This window comes from Callithrix jacchus, chromosome 6, assembly GCF_049354715.1.
Source record: "Callithrix jacchus isolate 240 chromosome 6, calJac240_pri, whole genome shotgun sequence".
Lineage (NCBI taxonomy): Eukaryota > Metazoa > Chordata > Mammalia > Primates > Cebidae > Callithrix > Callithrix jacchus.
Window position 1 is genome coordinate 136,693,022 of NC_133507.1, and position 6,000 is coordinate 136,699,021.

At 39.7% G+C, this 6,000-nt stretch overlaps 1 non-coding gene across 1 annotated transcript; it reads left to right on the top strand.

Annotated features, from left to right (window-relative positions):
* The first annotated feature begins 246 nt into the window (after positions 1-246).
* LOC118154892 (U6 spliceosomal RNA) lies at positions 247-349 on the top strand. Its single transcript, XR_004745142.1, has one exon. It is a non-coding gene; the product is annotated as a U6 spliceosomal RNA (small nuclear RNA).
* Positions 350-6,000: the final 5,651 nt, after the last annotated feature.

Sequence of the window (6,000 nt, forward strand, 5' to 3'; positions counted from 1 at the left end):
ACCTCCAAAACTTAAAGCTGTAAAATAACAACCATACGATTATGCTCGCAACTCTGCTAATTGGGCAGAGTCTTTACAGGGATGCTCAAATGGCTGAAGGGTAGGGCAGCCAACCATGTATATGTCTCTCTTATGTGGTCTCAGGGCTGTTCCACACCGTCTTCTCATGCAGTCTTTCCAGCAAGGCAGCCTCAAGGAAGTCAGGGTTTTTACACAGCAGCTGAGGACTTCAAGAGCGAGTGCAGTGCTCACTTTGGCAGCATCAACTAAAATTGGAAAGATACAGAAAAGATTAGCATGGCCCCTGCCCGAGGATGACATGCAAATTCGTGAAGCGTTCCATATTTTTTATGTTTATTGAGGCACTGTTTACAATAGCAAAGACCTGGAACCAACCCAAATGCCCATCAATGATAGACTGGACAAAGAAAATGTGGCATATATACATCATGGAATACTATGCAGCCATAAAAAAACAATGAATTCGTGTCCTTTGTAGGGACATGGATGAATCTGGAAACCATCATTCTCAGCAAACTGACACAAGAACAGAAAATCAAACACCGCATGTTCTCACTCATAGGCGGGTGTTAATGAGAACACATGGGCACGGGGAGGGGAACATCACACACTGGGGTATGTTCAGGAGGGACAGCGGGGGGCGGGGAGGTTGGGGAGGGAGAGCACAGGGAGAAATGCCTGATGTAGGTGACGGGGGGGATGGAGACAGCAAACCACCATGGCATGTGTTTACCTATTGCAACAATCCTGCAAGATCTGCACATGTACCCCAGAACTTAAAGGACAAAAAAGAAAAAAAAAGAGTGAGTGCAAAGCTTTTTGTGCCCTCACCTTAGAAATTGTAAAATGCCACATTTCATTGCTCAAGTAAGTCTGATGGATTTAAGATCAGAGGAGTTAAACAATGCCTCTCAATGAGAGAAGCAGCAAAAAAATTCATAGACGTACTCAAACTACCACTATGACCTTTTAAGCTTACTGAGTGCACTATAACATAGGTTTCTGGCATTTATGTTTTTGCCATTACAGATGGGTAATCCAGACCTGAGTTGGGAATTAGGGGGGATGATTCACAACACTACAGGAGAACTCTGTTGGGGAACCCACCTGACAGAGACAGTAAGATCAAACCTTCGCATTATTCCTGAGAGGGAAAGAGTGCTACCGTTAGAAAGGGAAACGGAGTCAGGCAGAATCATTTCTGTGAAACTTTTTAGTAGAAAGCAATGAATGCACTGAAATAATGTCAACATCTCACTTATTTTGCTAATACACTGGTTATTTTAAACATATGATAAAATGCTGAACTAAAAAGATTTCAGAGAAGACAAAGCAGTAGTATGAGGTCTAGATGCGAATGTGTATTTACTTATTCATAAGAGGACTCTTCCAGGTCTCATTTAGAGAGCTTGTTCACTCTTACTTTACTCACAATTAGAGTAAATAGATAAATACAGTTTTTTGGTACTTTAGTGGATGATAAAGTAGCTTAGTAGATTGGTGGAGAGAGATGGGTAATACTGTCAGAGGTAAGTTCCCTGACAGAAACAAGAAATTACTCAGCTGTTAAATAGCTTCCAAATCCCAGGATCTTTCCCCTCTTTTCCATACTCTGTACCTTACCATACAAAACTCTGGGGCCAGCTGGTCTTCCTGTATGGGCTCGTCTTCATTCGCAATTCCTAGATCAATGGAAACTTAAATACTTAAGGAACCACTTTTGGAAGCTCAGCATTTAGTCATCTCTGGTGTGGATCTGGCCCTGAAGTCTTGTCTCTGTTGTAATAACTGGGAATCCTTATTCCTGAGTCCCCTTTTCCCAATTCTCTTAATGGGGCTTCATCCTGGAGTCCTGTTTTCAGGTGGTTATTTGATACCTGATGTCTCAATTCCTCCTAGATTATGGTCCTTCCCATTCAGCAGTTAGCCACAGCACAGGAATGAACCCCTTGTTTAGTCAGTAGAGCTGTTTCACTTGGTGAAGGACATTTCTAGTGCCAGCCTCCTGGAAACTACTAGATTACTAAGGTTCCCTAATCCAAGACCCCTTTTCAGTTTTTACTCATGTTAGGAAACCCTGACTCTTCATCATGAATCCCTATGGCTAACTGTCCAGGCTGAAGAACTGAGGGAATGGCTAAGTGTTGACCCTACCTTTTTCACCATCTCAACATCTAGCGTTGGCACTGTCTGCTGGCTGAGCAGGTTGAATGCTGACGATGTAGATGCTGTTCCTCTGCCTGTCTGCCCCATCCTGGTTGGCTAATGGCCATGCCTTCATGATACTCTAGATATGACCTCAACATCCTTAAATTAAAAGAGCAGAAGAAAAAAAAAAAGAATGTTCATTGAACAAACACAACATCAAAATAAAGTGTGGAACTATTTTGTGAACGACTAAAAACCTTGAGAATAATGGTAATAGTAATGTACATTTATCAGCACATTTCTAAGCCTTTTACATATATGAAATAATTTCATCCTCACAACAGCTTGGTGAGCCAGTACTATTATTATTCTCATTTTATGGATGAGGACACCAGAGTGCACGTAACAAGTCTAGGTATACTCACTAGAGTTAGTGGGAGGGCTCTTTTAAACCTGGCCATCTTGCCCCAGAATCCTTACTTTTACCCATTTTTTCTGAGATACCTATAGATGTCAGTGCGTCCTAGACCAGTATAATAACCCTAGCCTACAATGATAGTTTTGAGACACCAAAAATACACAATTCTGTTCCAGAGGACAGAAATAATTCTCTTAAAACCTAATGGGGGCTGGTTGGTGGGAGAGCATCAGGAAAAATAGCTAAGGGATGCTGGGCTTTCTAACTAGGTGATGGATTGATCTGTGCAGCAAACTACCATGGCACTCTTACCTATGCAACAAACTTGCACATCCTGCACATGTACCCCAAACTTAAAAGCTGAAAAAAATTAATTATGAAAAAAAAAATGATACTTTAAGGGGCCAGCTTCTGTTATCCAGAAAATTAACTTATATAGGGCACTGTAACAGTGTTGTTACTGTTCTATGGCCTTTCACTTTTCCATGAGGTTTATTGAGTACCCAAGTCATTCCACATCTTTAATTTAGACCCCAATTTTTCTTTTTTTGAGAAAGAAACTCACTTTGTTGCCCAGGCTGGAGTGCAGTGGCGCAATCTTGGCCCACTGCAGCCTCTGCCTCCCTGGTTCAAGTGATTCTCCTGCCTCAGTCTCCTGAGTAGCTGGGATTACAAGTACAGGCCACCATGCCTGGCTGATTTTTGTATTTTAGTAGAGACAGGGTTTCACCATGTTGGTCAGGCTGGCCTTGAACTCCTGACCTCGTGATCTGCCTGCCTTGGCCTCCCAAAGTGCTGGGATTTCAGATGTGAGCCACTGTGCCTGGCCTACACCTAAATTTTTATAAGCCACATTTACTAATATATGAGAGGACTTGTTCATGGAAAATGGAATGAAAAGATTAAAAACAAAAAAAGAATAGATTATTTCTCAACATGGGCTTCATCAACTACAAGATACCTTTCTAAACAATACCAGCCATTTAGTCCATCCCTAAAGAACTCAGGGTCCTGGGAATTTAACCATGTCAGTGCAGTCTTTTTTTACATTACTAACTAAAATAAATAAATAAAAAAATTTTAAAAAGATGTCCTTTAAAGATTTTCTAAGATTAAGGCAGGGGGGAAGTCAGAAGGAACTAAATCAATACCATAAAGTACATGTCTGATGATTTCCTATATAAACTCTCACAAACTTGCCCTCATTTGATGAGGGGAACAAGTAGGAACATTGTTGTGGTGGACAAGGAGTCTTTGGTGATGCTTTTCTGGGTATTTTCTGCTAAATCTTTAGCTAACTTTCTCAAAACTCTCTCATAGTAAGCAGATGTTTTCATTCATTGACCCTCCAGAAAGTCACCAAGCCAAATACCTTAAGCACCCCAAAAAAATTGTTGCCATAACGTTTGCTCTTGACCAGGCTATTTCTACTTTGACTGAACCACTTCTACCTCTTGGTAGCCTTGTTTTGATTATGCTTTGTCTTCAGGACCATACTGGTAAAGCATTGTTTCATCACCTGTTCCAATTCTTCAAAGAAATGCTTCAGGGTATATATATATCTAGATATAGATATAGAGATATATAATATATGTATGTATGTATGTTTGTTTGTCTGCCAAGGTGAACCAATGCTTCAGGATCTTGATCCCAGTTGTTTAATATTTGCATTGAATGTTCTTTCTGCAGCTGAACAGGGCACAATGCTTTGGCACTCATTGAGTGGAAAGTTTGTTCAAGTTTAATTTTTTAGTCAGAATTGTGTGATCTGAACCAACTGAGATGTCTGTGGTGTTATTGTTTCTGCTGTTAATCATCAATCCTCTTCAATTAGGGAACAAATGATTAATTTTTCCTCATGAAATGATGTGATGGTCTGCTGCTGTGGGCTTCGTCTTCAACATCATCTCACTTTTTTTTGGAGATAGACTCTCACTCAATCACCCAGGCTGGAATGCAATGACATGAGCTTGGCTCACTGCAACCTCTGCCTGCTACAGGAGTGCACCACCATGCCTGGCTAATTTTTGTATTTATAGTAGAGATGGCGTTTCACCATGTGGGCCAGGCTGATCTTGAACTCCTGACTTAAGGTGATCCACCTGCCTTGGCCTCCCAAAGTGCTGGGATTACAAGCATGAGCCACATACCTGGCCAGAGGTTTTTTTTTTTATATAATTTTTATTTTCCATGAATTTTTTGAAGACCCCCTTTCTATTTCTGGAGTATGCCAGAAACAATTTTATGTGTGGCTTAACACATTTTGATGCTATGTAATTTTTGTATTACGTAGCCTTTTAAAGTTTTTGATCAAGAATGATCAAAGTGGTATATTAGCTTCATATTTAGAGCCCCAAACTGAAAATGAATTATCAATATTTTCCCCTGTAACACATCTGTAGAATTAACATGATAACTATCAATTCCATTTTTCTGAAAGTTTGGACAGGTAATTAAAATCAACTTTGTTTTTTCCACTGTATTTTTCAAAAAAAGAAATTTCAATTACCTCACAATTAAGGCACAGTTTGTTACAGGTCATGACTTAATTGCCTCAATCTGGAGTTTACAGCCACATTATCTCATGAGCATTCAGAGCCTTTAGGCCACTGAAAGTCTAACTAAACAAAACATGCTGTCTTAAATATTTTCTGAGAAAGGGCAGTTAGGGGTAGATGGTTTCTTAGAAAAGAAACCATCCAGGACATTTAACCATTTCTTCTTAAGAAAGTCCGAAGATTGATGATGGTTGAAAGGTAAGCTAATGCATGGTGGACATGTCTTTTTTCTGGCCTCAGAAGAATTATCACAGTGAAACCTTTTAACAAATAGTTGGGCTCTAGCCCAGCTGATTAAATTAGAAGCTCAAGACCCTGGACATTGTGTATTTAAAATTTCCCTAGTGAATTCCGAAAAGCTTGAAAACACCAATCTAAGCCAGGGGTCAGCAAACTGGCTGCTGACCTGGCCACTATGTAAATAAAGTTTTATTGAAACACAGCCACATTCATTCAGATTATCTGAGGCTACTTTTGGTCTACAAGGGCAGAGTTGAGTAGTTGTGACAGAAACCATGTAGCCCTAAAAAGCTACAATGCTATCTGACACTTTAAGAAAAAGTTTGTTAACCTCTGCCGTAGGTTAATGTATTGATAATATTGCATTTGGGTGGTAGTATTCACATGTATTAAATTTGCTCAGAAGAACAAAGGAAAGAATTATATGAAGAATTGAAGAATTAAATGATTTCTTCCCTTAATTATTCTTCCAGAAAGTTGAACACATTGTCTCTGCTTATATCTCATTGGTTGAAACTGAGTCACACAGCCCTATCTAGCAGCAAGAGAGACTAGGAAATGTAGTCCTTATTCTAATGGCCATGTGCTCAGCTAAAATTCAAAGATTATTATTAT